This window comes from Schistocerca americana, chromosome X (assembly GCF_021461395.2).
Source record: "Schistocerca americana isolate TAMUIC-IGC-003095 chromosome X, iqSchAmer2.1, whole genome shotgun sequence".
Lineage (NCBI taxonomy): Eukaryota > Metazoa > Arthropoda > Insecta > Orthoptera > Acrididae > Schistocerca > Schistocerca americana.
Window position 1 is genome coordinate 475,774,099 of NC_060130.1, and position 13,980 is coordinate 475,788,078.

Genomic DNA, 13,980 nt, shown 5'->3' on the forward strand with positions numbered 1-13,980 from the left:
ACCGAGGAAGCAGCTTCAGCTGATCGAATAAGGAAAGCCAGTTGTCGGCAAAGATTGTGTCAGTGCTCTCGTCTGCAAGAGACAAGCCTTTGTGGTAATGTGACAGGTTGATGAGATGTGTCGCAAGGACCAGTTGGACTAAGACCAATTCGACGGAAGCGTTCGTTGGTTGGCATCAGGCTGTGAATAACCCTACACCATGAGAAGGCGACTTCCATCGGGAGGATAGGATATCAGTGGCGCTGCCGTTTCAACTGGGTAGGGAGATGATTATTTTCCCCAACGAGAAACCTAGATCTGTTGGTAAAGTGTGTCACGGATAAAATGTCTGCTCCTAGAAAACTTATTATAATATAAAATTCCCGTATGTTCCGCAATTTAGAGTTGATGAGGCCAACATCGGCAGGAGAAGTAAGACCGGACGGAAGAAGACACGTAAATAAGCGAGATGCCGTAGAGTCAATAGCTCGAGTACATGTTAGAACGTTACGCCCTATAAACAACACTGAAGCCTTCACTTTGATATTGGGAAGCCCCAACCCTCAAAGTGGCGGGACCTTCCAACTGCTTCATACCGAAGTCGAAAAATTTGACTTTGCCAAAGGAAACTACCAGACGGTTGCATCAATTTGCGTCCCATTTGCGGGTAGCAGGAATATTAGTGCAACATAGTACACTCTGCTGAAAATGTAGGTATCCAAGAGCAGTACTTTTTGAAGAAAACTAAGAGAACAGCATTCGTCTTCACGAATTGCCCCTTGATATCGATTTGTCACCTCCCGTCAATTGTGTGCAGCCATTGTCGTCGGGCAGCGATCCACAGCAATCCCCAACGATTTGTGGCGGGCAACCACCGTTGTCCACGGAATGACAACGTGTTGAATACCCTGTAATGATGCTAGGTCGTTAATGCGGGCGCCAGAGGGAGAACAAAAGGAGTTCAATATGTCCTTGAGCAAGAATATGTCATCGATATAACATGGCAATACCATAACGACGTCCGCTTACGCTCGTACCTAAAATTTTTCTCGTAATATTTTCCAGCCACATAACTGATCAGCAATATGGCGAAGCAGAGGTTCTAAGGACAAGACAAAAAGCGACGTGGAGATGGAGCTCCCTGCGATAAGCCCGCTGGATGATGATCTGGGGTGTAAGTTGTCTATTCACTACAACAGATGCGTTAATACCAGTGAAATAATTGGATAATACCTGTCACTCAGTATGACTGAGATCGGTCGCCATGAGCACCTGCTGCAAGAAACCGTGACAGACATGGTCAAATACCTTATAAAATCAATGAAAAGCAAGGTTCTAGAGACGGAAGTCGCTGCAGCCACAGAAATAAAGTCCCAGTAATCGACTACAGAAGTCAGAATCGTGCGCCCAGGCAAACAGCTTCGGTGAATGGCCAGAATTTTCTCTAGCAGTGTCGGCAAACGACTATTAACCGACCGGGCGATAGTTTAGTAATCAAAATTAAATAGTGTGCTCGGGCGGAATTTATCGTTGTCTGGACGTTCAGTTGTCTTCGGAATTAAAACGATTTTACCAACCTTGAAAAGATTAGGAATCAAAGTCCCACGGATCAACTCATTTACCAGCTAGCTAATGGTATCACCTATTTGAGGCCCAAAATGTATATAAGATTCCATAAGAATATCGTCTAGTCTCTGCGATTTTCGCGATGGTGAACCAACAATCAGGTCGTATATATCACCGCGAATAAAGTCACTTAGATATTCATTATTTAAAGCGAGAGTAGCCATGTAATCTGCAGAAGGAGTAAATACACTTGGGAGAATCGTATCAGTAACAGGGATATCATAAAGGTCGGTAAATCAATTATAGGTCGCTCTGGAAATGTCAAGTTGGGATGACAGCACGTTACCATCGGTGTGTTTAAGGGACGTGATACGTGCTGATTTTCGGCGTATCCTGAACCAGATAAGGTGATATAAAGAGGTCACATCATCCTGTAGGAAGGAGCAGGATTTCGATCGCTCCCTGAGTCCTTCTATTTGTTGTCTCTTTAAACGAGGAAGCTTCGCCTTAATATGGCGCACATCTATAATCCGTTAGGAGCGTGTCTGGCCCCGTCATAAAGTTGTTGCAAGACGGAATAACAAAATTCCTGTCTGACGGAGATCCCTCGCCCTCTCAGCGCCGTAAAGCATTAACGCTTTGCAGAGTAGAGGTTTGGCATGCCGTGACTATTATCCCATAAGAGATGGATAACGATCCTGCGAACGCAAGCTACGGGCCAAAACCATTCGAACGACAATCTCGAGGGAAGTATCCTTTAAGAGGGCACATGATTTAAAGTTACAGCTACGGCACAGTGATAAGCGAAACAAGTGGGTACCATGTCTAACGCTTACAGCTATGCTCATCAAGAATCAGAAAGATAAAAGCGATAGAGCTTGCTACTGGAAGTAGCAGTAAAATTCGTATACGCGACAAGAGCGGGATAGCGATAGATCCACGCATCGCATATTTGTGAAGAGAGCACCAAATCGTGTAGTTCCGTACTGAAATCAGAATAAGGGTTCTGATGCACAGAACGTAAAGTGCAACTGAAATCTTCACCTACGAGAAGTTTCTGCGGAGTTATACGAAATAAATAAAGTATATCTTATTTATAAAAACGCGCTCAATTTGTGGAACGGCTAGATCCTGAAGGGACATGAACAAGAAATAAAGCAAGGTCACGAAAAGTGCAGCCTATTCTTCGGCCGTTATTAAGAACTTCTAAATCTGTCAGAGCATTCCCTTTCTGTAAAGTAACTCAGTATCAGAAGATGGTTCAGTAGCCACAAGAAAGAAAGTAGAAAAACCGGTAACAGGAAAATAGTTAAAAAACACTTCTTGGAAAAATATCACATCTGCACTTGAATCGTAAATAAATTATCGCAGCGTCGCAATTCTAAGCTCGGAACTAATTCTGTTCACAATGAGAGTGAGAAACGTATAGTCCTGCATCTATTTGTTACCAAAACTATGGAGTTCACTACGTGCAAGTTCTCTTTAAAATCGTGTACCATAGTGCGGGAAGGCAGCTGTCGCATGGGGCAACGTAGTGGTCAGGGGGGAGAGGGGGGGGGGGGAGAAGGGTTGTGCCAAAATTCAGTATCAGGTATACAGGGTACACCCCACGCTCCGGGCATCAACGGAAACAAAAACTGACGGTACGTCTTTTACCATCACCACATGTTCCAGTGGCACAAATGCGCCAATCTGGTTCTGATCAGCAGTGGCTTGTGGAACGCGCAGAAGGGTGGGAAGACGTTATAGACTCCGGGATGTCTAGCAAGTCCGTCGAAACATTACGGAGCTCCGGAACAGGTCTATCTTCATGTGATTCCGAAGAGACGGTCACGGGAGGTACACTGTATAGGGTGCTGAATCTTTTCGAATCCACCGACAGAATTTGTTCAGTAGAACGAAGAATGGAAGAGGAGCGTTCTGACTTTTCAATGTCTTGCGTCCGTCTACAGTAGTTTTGAAATAGAGGTTGTGATGGCGCGGAAGTTACAGTGGCAAAGTGTCTACGCGGGGTTAGTGGTGGAAATGCGCTAGGACCATCACGCAGTGGCTCGCGCTGGCCCTCAGAAACTTGATTAGGCACAATGGCTGTCACATGGGGAACCAGTTCCGGTATAGTTATACTTCTACTTTGTTCGTAAGTGGACTTTAAGACCGTTACACGATGCGGGCTGTTTGTGCGGTAGTGCCCACTCTCATTACACAGAAAACCGCTCCCTTCTTGTCCTGTGTATATTATACACACCCGGTATACACAAACCTGCAGACGAGTTGGGATATTCCGTTTTACCACCATGTTCACGGATCTAACTCCACTATAAACTTGTAAAAGATGTTGAGGGGACCAGCGTTCCCGCCGCATACTCTGTAAGTCCCCAAACGGAAGCAGGACGGTCCTGAGGAAAATGTCATCAACTTTGGGCGGAAAATTAAACACCGTAATCCATTTTATCCCACTGTTGCATTTTTGGATAAAAAGTTTGTAATTTTTTTGTGCACAAGGATTTTAGTTTTTAGTAAGTTTGTCACACTGCTGATCTTTTACATGTTACTTGCTTTTACACATAACTGCCAGTTTTGCTGTGAGCATCTGCATAGCAACATTATTCGTGCTGTAGTAATTGATGTTTATGGAAAAATGACTACAAGGAAAGGGTAAATAAGTTTTACTATATTTGACAGTGGATATCGATACCATAATTTCTAAATACAACGTATAAATACAAGAATGATAGTATGTGTATGTGTTATTTGTTCATATCTGTTTTCAATAGTGGGTTATAATGCATTATAGCTGAGTGTTCCATTTTTGGAACAGTGGGATTGAATGGGTGCATCGAAATAACAGTAAAGCACTTGCATTTTAGGTTGACTGCCGATGAAATTATAGCACTATTGGAAGAGGATATTGATTTTACTGATGCTGATTTGTACATAAATCCCCCTGATGACCCACGGCGCTCAGCTGAAGATTCAGGTGACGAGTGTGAAAGTGATATAAATCATCTAAGTGGCTACCAATTAAGATCTGTAGCAGAAGCCAAACTTGCAAAATATTGTTATGGGGAAATTGTTACCCAAGAGGTAAATATTAGACAGTACTATTAATCGAAGATTTTGATTAGGAAATACGCTTATTAGAATTTTCTAAGTTATTTATTTGTAACTATATAAATTTTATTTATAGTTTCTAAAAATTGGATATTTTATATTACAGATAGGCCCTAGGGAGTCTAATGAGTTATAATGTTCAACTTCTGGTGCTGCCCATATTGACACTGTTCCCAGTCCCGAATGTTCTACGTCAAATACTATTCCTGTTACCGGCAGAAGAAAGCGGTCTGATTGGAGATTGACTCAGGATGATATAAATGAAGTGCAGATGAAGACATGGACACTTCCAGAATTTTTGACCCAAGAAATTTCACCAGAAAAGCTATTTGATCTGTTTCATGATGAAATTATTGTGGACATGCTAGCCAATTACACAAATATTCAATGTGTCAGCTGCAGAAATAAGAGCATTATTGATCATGTTTCTTCTGACAGGTTACAACCCTTTACCAAGGTGTAGAATGTACCGGGAAATGAACAAGGATTGCCATAATCTAGCTGTGTCAAAAGCAATGTCAAGGGGAAGATTTGAAAAAAAAATTTGAAATGTATACATGCTTGTGATAACAACAACTTATCCAAAGATGACAGAGTTTCGAAAGTGAGACGCGTTTGGAAACTGTTGAATGATAGGTGGCTAAGAGCTATCAATAACCAAAGACTGCTATGTATTGATGAGGCTATGATTCCGTATTATGGTAGACCTGGAACAAAGCAACATATGGCAGGTAAACCGATTAGGTTTGGTTATAAAGTCTGGTGTCTTTGCACAAGACTAGGGTACCTAGTTCAAGTTGAACCATACCAGGCTGCTGAAACAGGAAACACAAGAACTGAGCTTGGTGTAGGTGGTTCAGTTGTGTTAGACCTAGTATCAAAACTTCCATTTGAGAATGAACAGCTATATGACTTGTTTTTTGATAACTTTCTTACTTCATTGCCACTTCTGGATGCACTAAGAGAAAAGGGCTGCACTGGAACGTAAACAATTCGCTCAAATAGAACAGACAGTACTCCTCTGCAAGACCTTCATAAAATGAAAAAACCTCCAGAGGAACATATGACCAAGTAACCGATGATAAGTCTTGATTGACTCTGATTGGCTGCCATGACAACAGCATTGTTACTATCGCCTCAAACACAAGCGGGGTTCAACCGACTGGACAATACAAATAATACGATAGGTGTGAGAAAAAGTTTATTGATGTACTTACTCCTGCTGCAGTTGTTAGCTACAACACTTACATGGGAGGAGTGGACAGACTTGATGAAAATATTGGAAGATACAGGGTTAATTTCAGAGCAAAGAAACGGTACAATCAACTTCTTGCTTTTACGCTAAATGCATCAATAAACAATGCTTGGTTGCCGTATCGACACACAATACGGTATAAGGGCAATCCACTCGCCGGCCGTTGTGGTCGAGTGGTTCTAGGCGCTTCAGTCCGGAACCGCGCTGCTGCTACGGTCGCAGGTTCGAATCCAGCCTCGGGCATGGATGTGTATGATGTCAATGGGCTAGTTAGGTTTAAGTAGGTCTACGTCTAGGAGACTGATGACCTCAGATGTTAAGTCCCATAGTACTGAGAGCCATTAGAACCATTTCAGCAATCCACTCGATCTTCTTGGCTTCACAAGGTATGTGGTCAACTGCTACTTTCAAATGTACAGCTCACAACGGTCACCTGCCCATCCAGCGCGAAATCCAAAAGCCTTACATAAAAGGGTGATCAATGATGTACGCAACGATGGACAAGATCATCTGATTGTACCTTTAGGCAAAAAACTAAGATGTGGCCAGTGCAAGAAGAACACAACAAAACATTATAAGAAATGTAAAATTCCTTTGCATACAAATTGTTTCGCGCAGTTTAATACTAACGAAAGTTGCAACTGAACTCACTAAAACGCAGTAATATTGTTTATTCCGTATTTGGTTATATATTCACATTTTGTATAGTTTGTAAATGAGTTGTATAAAATACGTAGTGAGAAAAATAAACGTAAACATGAAAAACTTACATTCATTTCTCACAGTACTGCATGCATAGTACCTGCACCCTCCCGTTCCCACTGTTCCATTTTTGGAATGTCCATTTTTTGTACTAAATATATTGTTACAATAATGAAAGGGGTATTTATGGTTTATCTACACTCCAAACATAAGATTTAAATAGGAATTCCTAAAAGATTTTAAAGGCGAATCTTCTTGGGATCGAATGCTCTAACATTCGCATATTTCATCTCTGCGTTCGCCAGAAGAACCATATTATTAGAATCATCGCGGTGAGTGAAAGGGACTTGTCCGAGCGGCAAAAGGAGCCTGTCAATCTGAAGCGAGTCTAGAAGCTTGACATAAAACACATACGATTCATAACCGAAGTAACCCGTGTGACCCTATTATGAACCAATCATGAATTTCTAACGAACTTGGCTGCACGTTCCGCGTGGATTTATCAAAACTAAAACCGCCGGTACCTCTGCGTGGAATGTTACTGGAAGCAATGGACGATGTCACAGCGCAAGACAGCGCCACATCTCAACTGAATCACGAAGACGAGACGCTGAGAGACGAACAAAGATGTGACGAGCACATCGACTTACACGCTGAGGACAAACAATGAAGCTCTCGCAGTGCTACGATACTTGCTGGAACAGGCAGAACCTACTCTCCAGACGTGAGAAGCGGGAATGACGCCACTGAGTCACCTTCCGTCTATCACTTGTCTACGGCCTCCTTTCGTGTTAACGACCACAGAACAGTATATATACGCATAGTCCACCCGGCTAGCCGTGCGGTCTAACGCACTGCATCCCGAGCGGGAAGGCGTGCCGGTCCCCGTCACGAATTCAGCCAACGGATTAGTGTCGAGGTCCGGTGTGACGGCCAGCCTGTGGATGGCTTTTAAGGCGGTTTTCCATCTGCCTCCGCGAATGAGGGCTGGTTCCCCTTATTCCACCTCAGTTACGCTATGTCGGTGATTGATGCGCAAACACTGTCTCCACGTACGCGTACACCATAATTCCTCTACCACGAAAACATTGGGGTTACACTCGTCTGGAATGAGACGTTCTCTGGGGGACCCACCGGGGGTCGAACCGCACAATAACCATGGGTTAGGTGTGGGGCGGCTGTAGCCTGTTGTGGGGTTTGTTACCAGTGAGGGCTACGGCGAGGACGATGCCTTTCCGTTGTTTCTAGGTTCCCAGTTCAATACATACGTACATGTATACGCATGCCTAGAACTTTCAAACTCGATTTTCTCGGAAACGGTTGACAGTTGCCCCTTTCTCTTTACATATGTTGAAATCTTAGCCATGTTCTGCACACCCTGTCAACATGAATCAAAGCGGTGAGGGCAAGTTCGTACGATCACCTTGTGAGAACGGTGGCGCTGCGGTGGCTTCATAGTTGTAGACTCGTTCTCTCTCACTGAAGCGTTCAGGAGTGAAGGCTAGTGGTGACCTGGTACGAAAGTTGAGTGCACGAGATTTGCTGTTGTAAAGTAGCTCTGATAAGGCGAAATTGCTGACTGTCGGGATCAGGTGGCTTTTAACGAAGCTGTGTTTACTGAGGTTTTAGAGGGTGTAAAACGAATGTAACGTGATGCAGCATATACTGTGGCAAAAGTGTTCCACTAGACGAGGAGTAATGTCTGGCATAAGTTCTATGTTACTGTTAACACTTCAGACGAGAGACATTTAAATTTTCTATGCGTTGTTCACGCTTCAAAGGAAAAATATTAAAATTTTGTTGATGCAAACAAAGTGGTTATATTCCTGTTCATTCCGCCTCCAGCATCAGGAAACATTACTGTTCTGCCAGACGAAAACTGGGCACAGGGCAGCGTCACTGTCGTGTCACTGCGACCAAGAAGCGCGATTTTTCTGTATTCTTTTGGTCATAGCACCTTCTGTTTACGGGTTAACAGCGAATTGTGTAGCTTATTATTCATATCTGTAACTTCTGTCCCTGCCCTCCAATGTCACCACCGAAGTTGCAAATGGCGGTGGTTAGGGCCGTCTGTCTAGGAGCAGTCCTTGAAGTAACCGATTTGTAACAGTTTGCTGCGTCACTGTGGTGCCAAATGCTGCTCAAATTACTGCTGCAGAAGTAGAACGATGCGCCAGAACCATACATCGAACAAGATGGCACTCCCTCTCGGTAATACCACGTGGCCGTCCGGAGCCCGGTCTTCTACTTACTCGTGACCACTGCTGCCAGCAATCATGTACCATGGATACATTCCTGCCAAGTCTTCCCGCGATCAGTGTGGAGCACGACGGTTCAATCCCGCGTCCGGCTATCCTCAATTAGGTTTTCCGTGATTTCCCTAAACCGCTTCAGGTGAATGACGGGATGGAACCTTGAAAGGGCAAGGCCCACTTCCTTCCCCTTCCTTCCCTAATCCAATGAGACCGTTGACATCGCAGTTTGGTCTCTTCCCCTGAATCAGCCCAACCGTCTTCCCGCAATATCACAGAAGGAAGATCCAACTTTTCGTTGCCCTATCACATGAGCTCTTTCAAACTAAGTGAGATGTTTACAACAGCCTCTTTGTCGCCATAAAGGCATTCTTGACTAACATCAGTTCACCACGTCCAACCTCAAAGGTAACTAACGCTCACAAACGTTACAGCGCTTATTTAAAGCAAACCTGATTTGAATCCTCATAGCGGCGCTGCTAGTGCCACTCTTATGGGACTGATGCGACATTTTAATAGACGTAATTTTTCAGATGTAGCAACACGGCTACGAAGGTTAGTTAATGTGACACAACTCTTTCTTTGTGTTGTGAATTTCTTTTCCATCAGTGTATGCTGATCATAACATGTACTCAGCTAATATACAGGCTGTTAAAAAAAGGTACGGCCAAACTTTCAGGAAACATTACTCACACACAAAGAAAGAAAATATGTTATGTGGACATGTGTCCGGAAACGCTTACTTTCCATGTTAGAACTCATTTTATTACGTCCCTTCAAATCACATTAATCATGGAATGGAAACACACAGAAACAGAACGTACCAGCGTAACTTCAAACACTTTGTTACAGGAAATGTTGAAAATGTCCTCCGTTAGCGAGGATACATGCATCCACCCTTCGTCACATGGAATCCCTGATGCACTGATGCAGCCGTGGAGAATGGCGTATTGTATCACAACCGTCCACAATACGAGCACGAAGAGTCTCTACATTTGGTACCGGGGTTGCGTAGACAAGAGCTTTCAAATGCCCACATAAATGAAAGTCAAGAGGGTTGAGGTCAGGATAGCGTGGAGGCCATGGAATTGGTCCGCCTCTACCAATCCATCGGTCACCGAATCTGTTGTTGAGAAGCGTACGAACACTTCGACTGAAATGTGCAGGAGCTCCATCGTGCCTGAACCACATGTTGTGTCGTACTTGTAAAGGCACATGTTCTAGCAGCACAGGTAGAGTATCCCGTATAAAATCATGATAACGTGCTCCATTGAGCGTAGGTGGAAGAACATGGGGCCCAATCAAGACATCACCAACAATGCCTGCCCAAACGTTCACAGAAAATCTGTGTTGATGACGTGATTGCACAATTGCGTGTGGATTCTCGTCAGCCCACACATGTTGATTGTGAAAATTTACAATTTGATCACGTTGGAATGAAGCCTCATCCGTAAAGAGAACATTTGCACGCAAATGAGGATTGACACATTGTTGGATGAACCATTCGCAGAAGTGTTCCCGTGGAGGCCAATCAGCTGCTGATAGTGCCTGCACACGCTGTACATGGTACGGAAACAACTGGTTCTCCCGTAGCACTCTCCATACAGTGACATGGTCAACGTTACCTTGTACAGCTGTAACTTCTCTGACGCTGACATTAGGGTTATCGTCAACTGCACGAAGAAATGCCTCGTCCATTGCAGGTGTCCTCGTCGTTCTAGGTCTTCCCCAGCCGCGAGTCATAGGCTGGAATGTTCCGTGCTCTCTAAGACGCCGATCAATTGCTTCGAACGTCTTCCTGTCGGGACACCTTCGTTCTGGAAATCTGTCTCGATACAAACGTACCGCGCCACGGCTTTTGCCCCGTGCTAATCCATACATCAAATGGACATCTGCCAACTCCGCATCTGTAAACATTGCACTGACTGCAAAACCACGTTCGTGATGAACACTAACCTGTTGATGCTACGTACTGATGTGCTTGATGCTAGTACTGTAGAGCAATGAGTCGCATGTCAACACAAGCACCGAAGTAAACAAGTACCTTCCTTCAACTGGGCCAACTGGCGGTGAATCGAGGAAGTACAGTACATACTGACGAAACTAAAATGAGCTCTAACATGGAAATTAAGCGTTTCCGGACACATGTCCACATAACATCTTTTCATTATTTGTGTGTGAGGAATGTTTCCTGAAAGTTTGGCCGTACCTTTTTGTAACACCCTGTATAGCGCAACGAAAGAAATGTTATAGACAGAAGTTACGTATCTCATTCTCGGAGACTCAGAATCTCCAATAAAAAACCGGGAGTTCTATTAAAGTTTTCAAAACTGACCACCATGAAGCCCGCTGCGGATGTTTGGAGTCCCGCTATGTAGTAATCGTCATGGCCAGCAGGTGCATAGGTAGCGGAATGCCGGTTCTCTGTGTTTGTAGTTTTGAACTCATGTACTCCCTCTCCTTTCCACGCGGGACGCGTCCGCTTGCCCCGACAACAGACTCATGTGATGCGTTTTCGATTACATGGGTAGCGTCGGAGAAGGGAGAGTCGAGTCTCCCAGCACACAGAGGCACCAGACTTCATAGGACTCACTGGCGAGTTTAAAGCGAGTCTACGGACAGCATTTTTGTTTTCTATTCCTCATAGTGAGGGTATGGTCGAGTATACCATTAGTTACGGAGTCGGTCGTGTCGAGCTTGATGTGTGACAGCATTGCACCATGCCTGTGGTTATCTACGAATCGGATCTATCTGGTAAATGCGGATCTGAGGGGTTTGCGGTCGAGCTTGAAACTACGAATGGCCATAGTGACAGTTACGTCGCCTATAGTGCCGTGCTGTGTGTGGAATAGCGAGTTGAAGCATTGCTTGGCCATTGTGATATCCCGGCTATTTGCTGGTCTGAGTGGACCAGTAACGGACAATGGCTTCTCACTTTTCACTAACTCGCAAAGCATCTTCACGACACGTTTCGCGTGGGTCTCAGAAGCTGACAGTTCTTACGTCGTTTGTTAGCGCTTGCCGAATTTCCTTCATTATTTATCGCGAACTGTTATCTTCGATCTTTGAATATTTTTGCTGTTGACTCTACTAAGAACAAATGCTTGAATTATGTAGTACGCAAGAGCAAGATATAATACGGTGGATTAAGACACGGGAGTTAACACTTCTACGAAACGAGAGCGAAAAGCAAATTTTGAGACCACTTTTAGGTAGTGACAAACAAGACAACGCTATTATTCCTGGACTTGTTCAATACTAGAAATGCAAACCTATACTATGATGAAAGTCGTCACCGGGATTAGGAATTTGATTACACAGGTTGATTCGAAATTCAGCGAATATAAACGTGTACCAATATCAGAAGAGCATCTGAAAAATAGTTAATATAAACATAAATAACATCTATAAACGCTATCCCAGTTTTCATCGGGTATCTTTTGTGATCTCGCTGGGTATCATTAGAGACTTACATTTGTCTATGAATATTAGCGACTGCTATTCTGAACCCTTTACTGTTTTTGCAGTTTTATATCTTTGCCACTGCTCGCGCACGATCGTTTCAAGATAGCCTCTGTGCATTATGTGGTACTAGACGTTCGACCATTCCAACCTGTGGAGTGGCCAGTCTTCATTAAACAGGGAGCAACTGCCGGAATGGTAAACGCCAAAGAACTTGTACGTCATCCTACGACAGCTGCTCGCGCAGCTCACTACACTATACAAATTGCAAGAACGATCGACTTTCCCAAAATTATTGCAACGATCACCACAATAAGGATGTTCAGGCAGCATGATATGTAGGCAGATGAGTCTGGAAAAGTACACTAGTTTGCAGTGTCGGTTCATTAAATTAATGAGAAATTGTCCCTCAGGACCAGAGTACATTTTACTGGAAAGTTCCCAGACGAGCCCAAGGCAGGAGAAGGTGCTTTACAAAAAGCTCGTTCTTCACTTTTCCCTTCTTGGGTCAGAAGACTTCTGGAAGCTAATGTAGGTGATTGATCAGGGATCTGATATAGTGAGTACCAAAAGAATACAAAAACCATCATGTCTTGTCCGTATATAGGTGATAGTCTTACGGCACACATTCGATACAGATTACTGATTAGCAGATAACTGTTGTGAGCTGATTGAACAACTATCGATTTGCTAAAAATTTTTAGCGTATATCAAACGTGCAGCATTGGCGTCAAAATTAGAGATATCACTGCACCAGGAATGTAAGCCATGTTGGAATTCAAAGTAACCATGTTGAAGTCAGTCTTCTCCCAACTCGAACAGATTAAAGAAATATTGCAGGAAGACGACATTATTCTATAAATTCATTGAACTGACGAGAACCTCCTCCGAAATTTGGTACGTTTTCTAAAACCGTTTCACCGTGAAAAACTCAGACGGCAACAGGAGAAATATCCTACAGCACAATAATGCCTCCTAAGTTACACGACAATAATGCAGTGAGATTATCAGTGGTGTGGACGAGTTTGAAACAACGAAAAATCTGGCAACGACAGCTTCGCAGTTCATGTTTCAGATAGTTAATCTTGGAAAGAATCAGACAGTTAATCTTGGAATGAATCAGACTGTTAATCTTGGAATGAATCACAATATCGTTATGTTTCTCACTCCTCCTTTCCGAAATATGTGAATGCATTCCTCTCTAGTAGAAAATAAGAAGTACGACCAACTCCGAGAGATCTTCACAGGAGAATTCCACAAATGCATTCGAAAGGAACAACCTTACTAGGGAGGGAACAAAGATATCAAGAGGACCAGAACTGACTACGACACTTGGTGTGATGACGTTGGTGATGGCGCAAGGCTATGGTGATGTGTCTTTGTATAAAGTAACTGATACGTTAGCTCTCGAAAATGAGCGGCTGCTTGACCGGTGAAAACAAAAAATGGCTCTGAGCACTATGGGACTTAACAACTGAGGTCATCAGTCCCCTAGAACTTAGAACTACTTAAACCTAACTAACCTAAGGACATCACAAACATTCATGCCCGAGGCAGGATTCGAACCTGCGACCATAGCGGTCGCGCGGTTCCAGAATGAAGCGCCTAGAACCTCTCGGCCATTGCGGCCGGCGACTGGTGAAAACAAACATC